Here is a 15,683-nt window from a genome sequence, read left to right on the forward strand (position 1 = left end):
GACCAAACCCTTCTTGTAGTGTTCCTTAAGTGCCTCATCAATATCTTGAAAGTTGTAGGCATAGATTGATTCTAATTTATTTATTTATTTTTCAACACTTGAGAAGATGGAGGATAGTTTGATGGTTCAAGTAATAAGGTTGAACCTGATAATGTGAACCAACTCAAATTGAAAAGAGGAAAAACAATTGGATAAGAAAAATGTAAGGGTAACTTGAGTATCTAAAAATATCAAGGCAGAAAGAGAGGTGAGAGTTTGGTTTTGTAGAAGAATCAGATGTGAAAGTTTTGAGTATGGGAATTTTAGAAAATAGAGGCAAAGTATAGGGGATTAAACACAAGGATGCCTACATTTCCTTGGTTGAACAACACCACCATTCCTAGGCGTAAGGGAGAGACTTGTGGATATATAGGATGTAATCCTTCATTATTCTATACAATCAATTGAAATCATTTTCTTTCCTCACTACAAGACACCCTACTAGCATGCCTCTACCGAAAAACCCATTCTGTTCCTTTCAATGATCTATCACCTCAATTCCGTCTCTCATAATAAGCGAGACACTAATGCTTCTTCATTTTCTTTTTTTCAGCCTTCCTCAACACATCGAGGATAGCATACAGCAACTCAACTTCTTTCAACAGTCCAAAATCTAGACGAATTCTCTCCCTGAACAAATTATAAACTTCCATAAAGAAAATATTACTAGATTACTATAGATATGAGTACCGCTGCTACCAGTGCAATGGGGTTGGGGACAGTATGTTGGACGCTGAAGGCTTGATGGGATGTCAAAATTTACTATTTTATTTGCCATACCTTTGGGTTTTGATGGCCTCTCATCCCCCTCTTTTTGTAAAGTTTATTCTAAGAAGCCCAGAGGGAGTGGCGACCTAGTTCAGGAGTCTGAAAATTCCCTCAAGAAAGTTGTTCAAAGTTGTTCCATCTGCTTGGAACATGGTATGGTCTCCGGTGGTTTGGTCAAAGATATTCATCCATACATATAGTTTTATATCTTAGAGAGTACTTACTCTCTACGTACTCACGGATTTCTATGGAAGAGATTGATCAGTCTTTCTGATTGTTGTTTTGGTTGGAACAGCGGGGAAGATATTAATCACCTTCAAACTCCTCAGGCCTCTTCTATACCAAATCAACTTGGAACATTTTGCAATTATCTATCCCTCAGGTGGATTGGACTCTCAATATGTGGATCCAGTTTATATCCCTTCACAGTCTGTTGTAGCTTCTAGACACATGATTGATGCACTGGGTGTTGGATCTATAAAATTCAAAACAAATATTTCACCTTGTGGCATGTTCAAATTTTCATTTTCTTTTGGAACTGCATTTTTTCCCCACTAAAAGGTCATTTGCATTAAAAGCGAAAGAGAAATACAACATCATGACAAAACCACTCAATATAAGGAACCAAAGCCACTCATCCTACTGGTTCATCTCTCAATAAGATTTCAAGAAAGCTAGGAGGAAACTAGGAGGAAAGAGAACCCCCACTAGCATAACCTACTACATTACAATATTAGGAGCCTCTGAATCAAAACCTAGAACGGCCAGAAGCATCTCACTGTGATTCTCCTAACCTTGAAGTTTCCCAATGAGTATCAACCACTGACAATTCCAACCTTGCAGTTAATCTAGCCAAGTGATCATTCCTTATCAACTCCAGCTGAATCACGACTGGTTTTTGCAAATGAACCAAAGGAAATGTTTAGCCCCACATTGGTCATCTACAAAGTTGTCAGATTGTATAAGTATTCATGAATTCTTAAGGTTGATAGAGCTACTTACAGAGTGTTACCTCTCCTCTCATGTTTAAGGTTTGATTGGGTACTCTAATAGACAGTGCATATCCCACCTGTTAGGATAACTATGAATAATAGAAAGATACTGGATTTGAAACCAATCAAACCAAAACTAAGATATTTATAAAATGGAAGGAGATGACTTGAAAAGATGCGTAATACACACACATATACATATATATAGCCACCCTTTATTCATTAAAAGGCCATTGGTATTAATATGCGAAAATGAAAAGAAACAAGAATTTTTCGTCTTCTCTAAGAGAACAACTATTGCCGCAGAGTCATATTCAATCCACAAACACTAAATATCCAAGCATTTTGCCTATTCTAGGCCATGTACAAAGGCCTCCATTTCAGCCTCAAAGTTAATTTTAATGCCCAAGAAAATGCTATAATTTGTGAGAATACTTGTTAACTTTGTTCGAAACAAACCATCTGCTCCTGCCTTTCCAGAGTTACCCATAGAGCAACCATCTATATTTATTTTTACCCACCCAAGTGAGGTAGGACTCCAGAAAACTTCTTGGGGATGGGAGGTGCTCTTTATTTTCAAGGTTAACCCCAACTGTCTAGAGTGGGAGTAAACCTCTTGAGTGACTTTCCTCCCCTAAATTCCAATCGCATATTTTGCAAGACCAAAACGAATTTCCTATAACAACCATTCTCTGAAAGAGACATACCTTCAAATCTCTTTTTATTTTGCAAATGCCATAGATAGTGTATCATGAGGAGGCGTCTTTAACCAAGTCATCCCTAGGGGAGTCAACTTTGCTTGTTGGAACCACCACTTTAAGCTCTCTTGAATGGTAGAATGAACTACCCAATTCAAACCAAACGTTGCCACCAGACCTTCCCCGCAAGAGTGACTAAAGGGACAAGAAAACATTAGATGCATGAAGTCTTCCTTGGCTGCCAAGCACAAACTACAGCGAGAAGCTAAAGACACTCCCTTAAACATTATCAAGTCATCCACATGGAGCTTGTTGGTGCAGCAACGTGATGGTATAATCACTCACAAAACAGTTATATATGATTCTCACAGGAAAGAGGATTAAATACATTACAAAAAAACACTTTTATAATCAAGATAAAAAAAGGCTTACACATAAGAAGTATTACAGCACTTCTCTTTCTCCATTAACTCTCTCTCTTTCTACTCTTCCTTTCATACGCGTTCTGTTCACGTGTATTGGCAAACAAGGTGTTTCTACACCTGCTTTCTTCTCTTACTCTCCTTCTAATTTCATTACATAATACCAAAAACTTCAATTTATTGTGATTCTTAACTGCTTAGAGAAAACAGTTGGTTCCTAAACCGACTTTTGTTCTTCAACCGTCTTTATCGCTTTCTTTAAGCTTCTACAATGTTTCTGCTTATACTGAACCGACTTTGATGCCTGATTTATTTGACTCTTCTTCAACTTTCTACAATTGTCTTGAAGTTCAAAAACTCTGCAGTGTTCTGAAATCTTCTTCAAGTTTCTAGTCTTTGCTTTGAATTTTTGCCGACCTTCCAAGTCGGGTTTGAATTCAACACTCACCCTCAAACTCAACTTGTCATGCCGAGTTGTGCTTTTAATCTCTTGAACACTTTAGTCTTGAGTGGCTTTGTAAAAATGTCTGCAATTTGATCTTCAGTTTGACAATATACCAGCTTCATATTGTTGTCTTTCACATGCTATCATATAAAATGGTACTTTGTATCAATGTGCTTAGTTCTGCTGTGGGCCACTGAATTCTTCGCGAGAGAAAGCGTTTACTTATTGTCAATGTATATGGTTGTAGGATCCTTTTGTGGATGATGCATCTCTTGCATAAGATTCCTCAACCATATTGCTTGGCACATACATGATGCTGCTGCAATATATTCTGCTTCACATTATGAAAGCGCCACAGTTGATTGCTCTTTGATGACCATGAAACTGCTGCAAATCCAATATGAAATACATACCCTGAAGTATTTTTTATTGTATCTAGGTCTCTCCCATAATTACTGTCGGTGTAGCCAACTAGTCTTGGATTATTTGACTGAGTATAGAACAGACCTTGAGAAGTTGTACCTCTTATGTACCTTAGAATCCTCTTTGCTGCAATGAAATGACACTGCTTTGGTTCTTCCATGTATCTGCTGACGACACCTACTATATACATGATGTTTGGTCTTGTGAAAGTTAAGTACCTTAGGCTTCCAATCAGTTAGGCTTCCAATCAGGCTTCTATAAAAAGTAGGATTGACATGCTCTTCTTCTAAATCACGTTTCAGCTTCACATTTGTATCTGTTGGTGTTTCTATTGCCTTGCAACGATCCACCTTGAAATTCTTGAGTACTTGTTATGCATACTTCTTCTGTGAAATGAAGATTCCTATATCTACTTGCGTTACCTCTATTCCAAGAAAATATGACATCTTTCCAATATCTGTCATCTAAATTCTCGAGTCATGGCTTTCTTAAACTCTTTGAACATACATGGATTATTACCTGTGAAAATCATATCACCCACATAGAGACAAATGAACATGATATCTCCATCTCCATTTATCTTTGTATATAAGGTATGTTCATATGGACTCTTTATGAAGCCGTTTTGCTAGAAATATGCATCAATCCTCATGTTTCGAGCCCTTGGTGCTGGCTTTAAGCCATACAATGCTTTCTTTAGCTTGTATACCTTATCTTCTTGGCCTTTCTTCACATATCATTGGGGTTGCTCAATGTATACTTATTCTTCTAAGTATCCATTGAGAAAAGCTGACTTTACATTCATCTAATAGATTCTCCACTTGTTCTGAGCTGCCAATGCAATCAAAAGTCTGATGATGTCAATCCTTGTAACTGGTGCAAATATTTCATCATAATCAATACCTTGTTGTTGCTTGTAGCCTTTTGCAACCAATCTTACCTTGTATTTCTCAGCTTTTCCTTCTTGATTTGTCTACTTCTCTCTTGATATTACAACTTTCTTGCTAATTGGGTTGTGGAGTCTGTAGGCTTTTGTTCTTGCATTATAGCCTATGAAAATATGCTTTTCTCCTCTATCATCTAGCTTTTTTCCTTTTTTTCTCTGGCACATGTACATATGCAATGCATCCAAAGATTTTGTAATGACCAACACTAGGTTTGTACCCAATCCATGCTTCAAAAGGTGTAGTCTTGAACTTGACACTTTTAGTTGGGCATCTATTGAGTAGATAGACAGCACATGCTACAGCTTCAGCCCAAAAGACTTTTGGTAGATTCTTATCTTTCAACATGCTTCTCACCATGTCGAGAATCGTGCGATTCTTCCGTTCTATGACTCCATTTTGTTGTGGAGTATAAGCAGCTATAAATTGATGCAAGATTCCATTCTCTTTGCAAAAATTTTCAAATAATCTTATAGTATACTCGCCTCCTTTATCTGATCTGAGAGTTTTGATACGATAGCCACTTTGTTTTTCAATTAGTGCCTTAAACTCTTTAAATTTATCTAAAGCATCTGATTTTTTTTTTTAATGAAATATACCCAATTGATGTGCCTAAAATCATCAATAAAAGTAATAAAGTACCTGTGACCTCCAAGTGATGCAACCTCAAGTGGTCCAACTATATCGTTGTGAATCAGTTGCAATGGCTTTGTTGCTCTTCTTGACTTTCCAACTTCAAAGCCTTTTCTGTGCGACTTTCCTCAGATGCATCCTTCACAAATTTGATCTGGATGATCAATCTTTGGTAAACCATTTACCATTTTTTACTTCCATTGTAATTTTAGGCCGCTGAAGCCATGATGCCCAAACCGCAAATGCCATAACCATGAGTCATTCTTGATGATGGAGTTTAGGCACTTCACCTTTTCTTCTTTGATGTCCAAAGTAAATAGTCTAAGAAGTAAATAGTCTATTCTTAGACATATTTACTCTTGCAATCAAATCTCCAACCTTGTTCATAATAGTGATTGTGAAATTCTGGAGATGGATATCATACCCCTTTTCTAGGAGTTGTCCAAGACTTATTATATTGCTTTGTAGTCCTGAAACATAATAGACATCTGTGATAAACTTGTGGTCTCCATTCTTTTCCTGGATCATTATCTTGCCTTTTCCTTTGACTAGAATCTTAGATGAATCACCAAACATGACTTCTCCTTGGACTGTCTTGTTCAATTTTGTAAAATACTCCTTGATGCCATACATGTGATTACTTGCGCCAGTGTCATGGAACCAAGTATGCTCTTGTTCTTTTCCATCTCCTCTATAGGTCAACACCACTATGGATTGATCGTTCGCCTCTTCTTTAGCAAGGTGAGTCTTTTCTTTGATCTTTGTTTCTAGCTTTTCCTGGCACTCATAGCTAAGATGAGCATACCTCTTGCAATTATAGCATTGATATTAGGATATTTCATTTCTTTGAGAATAAGAACCATGTCCAACCTCGACCTCTTATATTGGATTGTTCTCGATCATAGTTACTTTGTTCTCTCCATCCTCCACGTCCACCATGATTGCTATAGTTGTTGTCTCTAAATGTTTCTCGTCCACAACGGCTTCGTCCATGATTTCCTTATCCTTGTCCTTGACTTCTACTACTTGGTCCTTCATCTTTCATGGATAATTTACTCTGTAGACTTGATCCAGACTTTCACTGGGATTTTTATTTCTATTTATCCTTTGCTCGTGAGCTTGGAGAGAACCCATAAGCTCATCAATAGAGATTGTGGATAGATCCTTAGATTCTTCAATCGCCACCACAATATGTTCAAATTTAGGAACAAGGGATCTAAAGATCTTTTCCATAATTCGGACATCATCTAATATTTCTCCATTTCTCTTCATTTGATTACTAATAGTTTGAACTCGACTAAAGTAATCAACAATAGTCTCAGATGTACTCATTCTAAGAGTTTTAAATTCAGCTCTTAGAGCTTGAAGGCATACATTTTTTGCTTTATCAAAGCCTTGATAGGATTTCTACAGAATATCCCATGCCTGCTTTGCTGATTTGGCATCTGAAATCTTCTCGAACACTGATTCGTCAACTCCTTGATAAATGAGAAATAGAGCTTTCTTATCTTTCTTTCTTAAATCCTCCAACGCACTTTTCTGTGCATCGGACAAGTCTACTTCTACAGTTGGTTCTATATAACCTTCATCGACGATCTCCCATAGATCTTGAGATTCGAGTAGTACCTTCATCTAAATGCTCCAATTATCATAATTAGATTTCGTTAATTTAGGAATCTGAGGTTGTATCAAATTTGCCATCTCGTATCAAGTTGATGCTTCCGATGAACTAGAATCAAACAGGGCTCTGATACCAGGTGTTGGTGCAGCAAGATGATGGTATAATCACTCACAAAACAGTTATATATGATTTTCACAAGAAAGAGGATTAAATACACTACAAAAAAACACTTTTATAATCAAGATAAAAAAGGGTTACATATAAGAAGTATTACAGCACTTCTCTTAAACTCTCTCTTTTCACTCTTCCTTTCATACGCGTTCTGTTCACGCGTATTGGCAAACAAAGTTTCTACACCTGCTTTCTTCTCTCCTTCCACTAACTCTCTTTCTTTTTCTAATTTCATTACATAATACCAAAAACTTCAATTTATAGTGATTCTTAACTGCTTAGAGAAAACAGTCGGTTCCTAAACCGATTTTTGTTCTTCAACAGCCTTTATCTTTCTTTAAGCTTCTACAATGTTTCTGTTTCTACTGAACCGACTTTGATGCTTGATTTATTTGACTCTTCTTCAACTTTCTACAATTGACTTGAAGTTCAAAAATTCTGCACAGTTCTGAAATCTTCTTCAAGTTTCTAGTCTTTGCTTTGAATTTTTGCCGACCTTCCAAGTCGGGTTTGAATTCAACAGAGCTTACCATGGAAAAAATGCCAAGCAACAGCTGCCTAGGCAGTAAGTGTGACTTCCATAATTGATTTGCCCATGCCACTTTCTCTACTTTTTCCTATATAGATTCCAAACTGATTTTAAAGAGAAATCGCCAAGAATGGTACCTTTCCAATGACAGATGTCCTGCTTATTCGAATCTGGAAGAGGGGTAGAAAACACCAACTCCAGCACCTCTTTTGAGCAACCTGACTGCACCTCAGTAATAATCCTCCACTTTTTCTCATGGATACAGTCTACAACTCGAAGAGAGACCTCCACCTCTTGATGCAGCCCAACGTAATCACCAATTGTCCACTGTTAATTCTCTTTTACAAACTCCCACACCTTTTTAAGTCCAGAAAGAATGGAAGAGCATTGCACTGCAACTTTTAGATTACCTTTAGAATCCAACAACTTGCCCCTCAAGAAGTGAGTAAACAAGGAGTCCTTGTGTTTTAAGTGTCCATGCCAATTTACTGATGCAAGCAAAATTCACATCTTTCAATCATCTAATGCCCAAATCACCTTCACATTTTGGGCTACACATCAACTCCAATTTCACTGTAATTTCCTTGATTGTTTCAGTGCTTCTTGTCCAAATAAAATTCTGCATCAAAGTCTCTGCCTGTTTGATGATGTTCTCTGGCCACCAATATAACGAAAAATTATGTATCGGCATACTGGAAATCACTGTGCAAACCAACTCAACCCTACCAGCCATAGACATGAGTTTTTTCCTCTCCACCCTTGAAGGAGACGTTTGATCTTATCAAGCACTGGCAGCAGCCTTTGCGAGTCACTCTTCCTCTAAAAAATTTAGAATTCAAGATATCTTGAGTGATTGGAATGTGTAGGATGTACGATTCTGTGTTTTCTGTGGGGAGGTAACTGACCCAGTAATAGTCTTTTCCAAGCTGATTTGTTGTCCAAAAAGCTCCTGATATCTGTCCATAAATTCTACCCATACTTAACTTCTCTACAAATACTAAAGAATCAGCAGTGTAATACTGTTGCTTTTCAAACCCTCACAACTCAAGAGTGTTGTCGACTTGTATTCTGTCAGCCTTCAAGGTTTTTATGTTTCTAATTTTGTTTTTGGATTCTTTACTCTTCTCTTTGACCAAGGAATTCTTGAGAATAGATTTTAGGTTCCATCCATAATCTCATTTGGAGTTTTGCCTTTGTAGTTAGTGGGTTTTTTTTTATCTTGGAGTTATAATCACACATCAACACGAACTGCAAAATAAGAGACAGTTAAAAAACCTAAAGGAGAATTTTGATGTGACTCAATCGAAGTTCTGCCTCTCAACTAGTTGTTCCTTCATCAAGATTGAAACTTATCTTCAAAAGTGTTTGGTTTGGGTACATATATATTTATATAGTCCATGTATCTTTTTGTGGTTAATTTGCTATTTGACAACATTGATATAGGTCAGCTGTGCATGAGTTATCAACAGAGTTTCCCTTGTCTCTCTTGCTCAACTTTGTGCCACTTTAATCAGTACATTAGCAAGTTGATCAACGGTAGAAACTAACTAAACATAAGGCTGAGGAGTGGTGAAATATTCTTGTTCAAAATGGTGATCAATCTCAACATGTCTAGTTCAAGAATGAAATAGTAGATTATCTTATAAAAATAGACCCAATGTTTTCACATTTTAGCATCAAGAAACTTGATAGGGTATGTTCCAACTCAATAAATAAAACCTCAAGCCAGATCATTTTAGCCCATGAATCTACAAATTAATGCCTCGGATCTGATCAAGTGAAAGATGGACAACTGTTCTATGCTTAGGAAAATGCCAAGCAATATGGCATAGCCAATAGGGGAGTGCTACTCAAATCCATTGCTTGCTCAATCTGCATCAGATAATGCATGTCAAGTAGTAGGTATGTACTGGAGAATGTATGTTAAGCAGGATTACTAGAACATTAGATAAGCAAACTGAACAGTCGATGAAGGATTAACAGCAGGAGGGAGGAATTTTCAAGATAGTAGAGAGAACCTCTGACTATTTTGGAGACCAAATTCATGTCTCTGCTATGCCGCAGGACTCTTGATCAGATCTACCAGATTCGTGTCGATGACAAGGATATCTTATGCTGGCGTGGTGGGACAGGGTGTCTTGACCTCCTTGGATGATTTGCCTGATCCAATTCAGGCTGGACAATTCAGAAGAATTCTAGTTCCTTAGGAAGACTATGAACCCATTGAGATCCATTCAAATTTGCTCTGATCAAACGTTTTGATTTTCGAAAAACCACTATGAATGTTGTGCTTAGAGGTAAGGAGGCTGGGAACTATCGGCTCCTGTGATTCTTCACTAACTGGGACAGGCTTTGTGATTTTTCAATTTAGATCTAAGGGAGATAAGTCGGCGATTTGGTGGAGGAGTCCGTGTAAGATTTGATCACAACTGGTGTGGCTTCAGCGATGAGACCTAATTTCAATGTGAATGTCGCCCAACCCTACATAAAATTGGTATTGGCTCATTTTCCTGAACTTCCATTGGAACACTAAAATATCAGGGTATTGTTTTCGATTGCCAAAAAGGTAGGCCACTCAATTGCATTTGACAAGAAGATTTTGCAGGGTTTGATTGGGAATTTTGCGGGGTCTTTGTTGAATTGAAAAAGATACTGACCATGTTTGTGAGGTTCGGGTGGAGACGATGGAACCTGGTTTGGCCACAGTGTTCAGTTTTATTCAAGGTGGTTTATGAAGGAGACTGTATGTGTTCGTCATGCAAACAATTCAGGCATTTGGCGGCACAATGCAAGGCTGCAATTGGGACTGTCCACACTCCAAAGGAGGTGTGTGCTGTAGAATTTGAGATGAAAAGCCTGCTAGTGTGTTTGGTGTGGAGTCATCTTTGAGTCGGACTTTATAGCCCCTTGAATCCCAGATAGATACGCTTGACGTATCCCTTTCCCGGCAGAGAAGCCTTCCGTTGAGCGGTCGTGTGGAGAAAATTCTTCCCGCCATTCAGATATGCCGATATCTAATGTTATGAATGGTGTGGGCGAACCAGAACCGGTGGTGGATTTGAATGCAATATGGCCGAAGATCCAGGATCCATTTTGAATGTGAGATGTGTGGAAAATAATGGTCATGACATGGCTATATTGGCAGCGGATATAGAGGTGACTTTGGCGCCACACGAAGAAGAAAATCTGGTTGAGCAGGTGGCCACTAATCTCGCCGGTCGAGATATATACACAAAATGGGGGGGGGGGGGTAGGAAGCATATCTTGAGTTCGGGTTGGCTTCTCGGCATTGTCACTCTTGCGGTTGGGGAGTACAGTAGAGAAGGCGAGCTTCAAGACCTTGATGCCGGGTCGTTCCCCCACAATGAAGGTGTTGGCATTTATTACTAATAATATACCTAAGGGCAAATTTGGAAACTCACTTTTGGGCAGTTATGAAATATAGGGTTGTATATTTTGGTGACCATCGCATAACTTAAGAGAGTGATTGCATTACGCATACATGAGATTTCTAAGAAAATGCGGCCCTCTTTCTCCCTCTCTCCAAGAAATGCATTTGGGTTGTGGAATACATTCCCTTTCCTCGTGATTGTGGAAACAAACCGGTGACGAGTTTGTGGAGGAATGAGGACGTGGATCCAATATATTTCCGCTGCGATAATTCTATATTTGGGAAAACGAATCCAGATAAGGATCTTTCTCCCTTCTATTTCGAGTATAAAGATATAGAATTTAACCTACATTGGTATCGAGCCAGGTTCCCACGATTCTTTGTTCCTCCCAATTTTTTTCTTTTTCTTGAATGGATCCAATGAGAAGATTAAGGGTTTTTATAAACTTGTGGAGAATCCAAGGTTTAATGGATACCCATGAGAGAACGAGGGTTTGATAGAAACCCTAATTTTTATATTTGGATCCAAGGAGGAGGATCCTTGTATTTTTTTTTTCTTCTGTAAAAACTACATGAATTGATAATCCACGAATGCATTTTTGTTTAATGTTTGTTAGATTTTTCATGGGTTTTTTTTTTAATTTTTTTTTTTATTATTTTTTTTTTATGAATTTTCGGGAGGAAAAATGGATTTTTCTGTTCCACGGAACCGAAATTCGCAAAAGAGAATTACTAATGCCGTTTGTCCACGATGGACCAGACAGAAGTCTGTCTGGTCACAGTGGACTAGACGGAAAGTCCGTCTTGTGAGACGGCAGACCATCTGGTCCACTATTACCAGACGGAAAGTCCATCTGGTCATAGAGGACCTGACAGAATTTCTGTTTGCTCAGAAGGAAGTTCATCTGGGAGATGGATTTTGAGTCGGTGGTCTATCCAGTTTAGAATGTGTTTCTAACTTACTGGACACCAGAAGCCCAACACTCTGAGTGATGTGTGGGCATTGAGATCCTAATGGGACTAAGTGGGAGTTACTAAGGTAGAAGCGTTCTATGAGAACCACCTCATAGCATTAACATGATTGGGTGTTTTATTTTTAGTAAAATAGTATTGTTTATGGGTCATTTAATCATGTTTCTAGCACAGAATGAAACTATTATATAAGTCTATGTGGGTTTGCATGAAAATTTGATTGGATGTTTGTTAACATTTTTTTTTTCTTCAAATGCTTATCCCATAGGTTGATTATCCTAGTGTGAATTGTTGTTGCTTGTGTTGTGTTTTATGCTAGAATAGTTGAATTCATCCTTGCATATATATTGGCTCTAGTTTAAAGGCTGCTACCAAGAGCATCGTTGCTGACCTCACAAAAGAAGATAAGTTGAATGAGAGGAATTATGACCTCTGGCACCGAAAGGTGTAGTATCTCCTAGAAGACAGGACATGTTGGAAACCATAAACCAAACCATCTGTCACATCCACCCTAAAATCCACCTAGGGTATACCCTATCTAGATTACTCAAGGGAGTGATCGACAGTCCCGACGATCTAGTTTAGGAACGATCATAACCACTTAGCATAATAATATAATCAAAAAGCAGGAACAAATCTTTGTACTCAAGTAATTTAATAATAAAAATCAAGAAATGATCTCAGAAGGATCACAAAGAACATCAAAGTGCGGAAAATGATACTAATAGAATAAATAGTCAAAGTACGAAATAAAAGGGGAAACCCATTCTACAATAACAGCGGAAGGTAGATCGAATAAAAATAAAGGTTACAACCAGTTCTCAAAAGAAGGGAAAGAAAAAGGTAAACGACTAAGTTACAGTTTCTTCTAACTTATACAATGTTTCCGTAATAAGATAATCATAAGAAACTAGACAAGGCCGAATTTGCTCCTGAAAAATATCAGTATCGAATTGATAGTCTTCACCGACGTTGTCGCCGTAAATAGTATTGTATGAGTCACCAACTTGGTCTTCAAAGTGTTGACCATTATAGTCAATAGTAGTAGTACCTGTAGGAAAGTTTAACAAAAGATGTTGCAAAAAGGAGTGAGTTCAAAAAAATTCAGCAGTTATTCCATAAAACATAAGCCATATGAATACAAGCCATAACATGATGCAATATGATATGAACACATAATGCAAGTATGATTCTAACTCTATGAATGCTAGTCTCTAAGGTAGACATGCTTTAAGTCATAGCACCATACTTCTTTGGGTAGGTCCGCTCACACCCTCAACCATTTAAGATATCTTGGGCAGCCCGTTGATAATGGGTCCTGCATCCCTCTCTGACATTCCTTGGCTAGGGTTTGGTCACCACTCTTTCACATCACCATTTGGTATAAGTATTGGCGCATGTCACGGTAAAGCATAGCCCAATGCAAGTCATCTACTCAGTCGTATCAAATCAGATCCGGATACGTCCATTCCTCCTCAACCATTTAAGATATCTTGGATCCTTTCCGGTATCCTTCACTCTAGAGTCAGAGTATTCCCTCTCGGACTACGGACTCATCAACCCTGTTGTACATCCACAAATAGTAGACAGGAAGCTCTCACGTCCCCTCACAGATCATTTCACTGGTCTTGAGTGCCCGTGAGCCCAAGTCTAGCCATTTGCAACCCTACCAATAAATGGCTCCCACAATGTGATTCATGACCTCTCACGGATCATTTCACCGGTCTTGAGTGCCCACAAATCCCCACTGCTTCCACGGGTCGTTCGGTCAAATACCCTTCCGATTCGGGTCTGATACGATAAGGACATCCTAGCCACACCACTAGACAGTCCTATGTATGTCATCAAATAATCCGAGAAAGTGTCGATGGACATCTTCGGAGAACATCCCATACTATTCCCTTCGATGTCCAAGGATAGAAGCGTCAATAGGACACTCCCCAATCCCAAATTATACCTAATCAATCACATGCTTATTTCCATCATATCATATATCAACGATACATCATCATATTGAAAGATATGTCATAACATCTCATGATCAAGTGTATAAGTAATGACAAGGATAAATAGACATGATAAACAAAGTAATTAAGCATGGTGCTACTATCATAAGGTACTACAATAGTCATATGATGTCTAAAATCAACTAATAAGCTAAGTCTACTAAGTTGCCAACAACAGTGTAAAAGTCATATAGTCTATGTTATATTGAGATAACCGTCCTTACCTTAAGCCGTGATGATGATGATCCAAAGGTCACAAAAGAATGATCCAATGATGGTATTAAGACCCTAGACAAACATAAATGAAAGATTAGAGAAGTAATCGGGAAATCAGAGGTCGAAGGGGTCATAACGGCGAAAAACAAAGTTCAGCAGCATGCTTGGTCGATGCTCCTTGGTTGATGGGATCGACCAAACAGAATTCAGTGCGGGCAGAATAGTGGATTTTGGGATTTTTGGTCTGAAATCAATCTTCCCGGGCTCGGATCGATCCGAAACTTGGAGGGATGATTAATAACAATATAAGAATACATCTAAGCAAGTAATTACATCATCTAATGGTTTAATTAGAAAGCCCCAAATTGGAATACTAAATTCTAGAGACAAGAATCATAGTATCAATGAGAAATCAATGTAATTGAAAGGGAAGCTAGGGAATTAGTTGGGGGATGGGTTAGGAACAAGATTACAATCATTTGCAAGCCATTACATAGGCTAATCATACTTCACACTTCAGTTTAGGACAAGAAATCAAGTTGCTAAGCAAGGAATCATAGTAATGCATATGCAAGGATCAAAATGAAAGTGAGGCATAAAAAGAATGAAGGGGAAACTAATGTAAATGGGAGGGGACACACATGAAAAGGTGTTTGCAAGGTTGCAGCACCTTGGCCATGGTCTCAACAGTAAGAAGAAGAAGAGGGATGAGTAGCAAGAGAGAGAATCATACCTTAGAAAATGATAATGGAGGCAATAGACAATGATTGCAATGATTAGAGTAGAATATCCTTCACCAATATCAAGGAGGAGCTTTGGGGAACCTTCTCCAAGTTTTCAGGTGTTGCAATGATTAGAATAGGGTTCAAAACACGAGGCTAGGCTAAATAGAGGGTGGAATATTCCTAAAGAATCTTTAACTCGTAGCTGGACAGCCTTGGTCGATGCTCCTTGGTTGATGGGATCGACCAAGCATAGTTCAGCAACTTCAGACAGGGATTCAGAGGGCTTTACGGGATCAAATTGAGTGGGGTTTTCTCCTACAAGTCAATCAAGAAGTCTAGTTTCAGGAAATACCTTTGGATCGTGGATGGGAGTTCATTAGGTACTTCAGATAATTTAACCCTCTTCAATGCACAGTTTCTCAATAGTCATTGACAATGCTTCCAAGTATGAAGCACTATCCTCAAAATCCATGGGTTTCGGGTCAAACACCATGTCTTCCATAAAGAGGACCCACAAGGACTTCTTCCTTCACTTCGGGACATTGGATCTACCCTAAGGAAAAGGTCGGACATGACCTCCTAAGGCTTTCAAAGATAGCAACATTGAAATCAAGGTTCGACTTCAAGGTCTAACATTAAACAAGCCTTTCTTTAACCCAAAACAAATAGGGTGTCCTGGCTAGGTTTG

The sequence above is a fragment of the Hakea prostrata genome, chromosome 9 (assembly GCF_041222555.1).
Source record: "Hakea prostrata isolate BN-2017 chromosome 9, UWA_Hpros_2, whole genome shotgun sequence".
NCBI classification, from domain to species: domain Eukaryota; kingdom Viridiplantae; phylum Streptophyta; class Magnoliopsida; order Proteales; family Proteaceae; genus Hakea; species Hakea prostrata.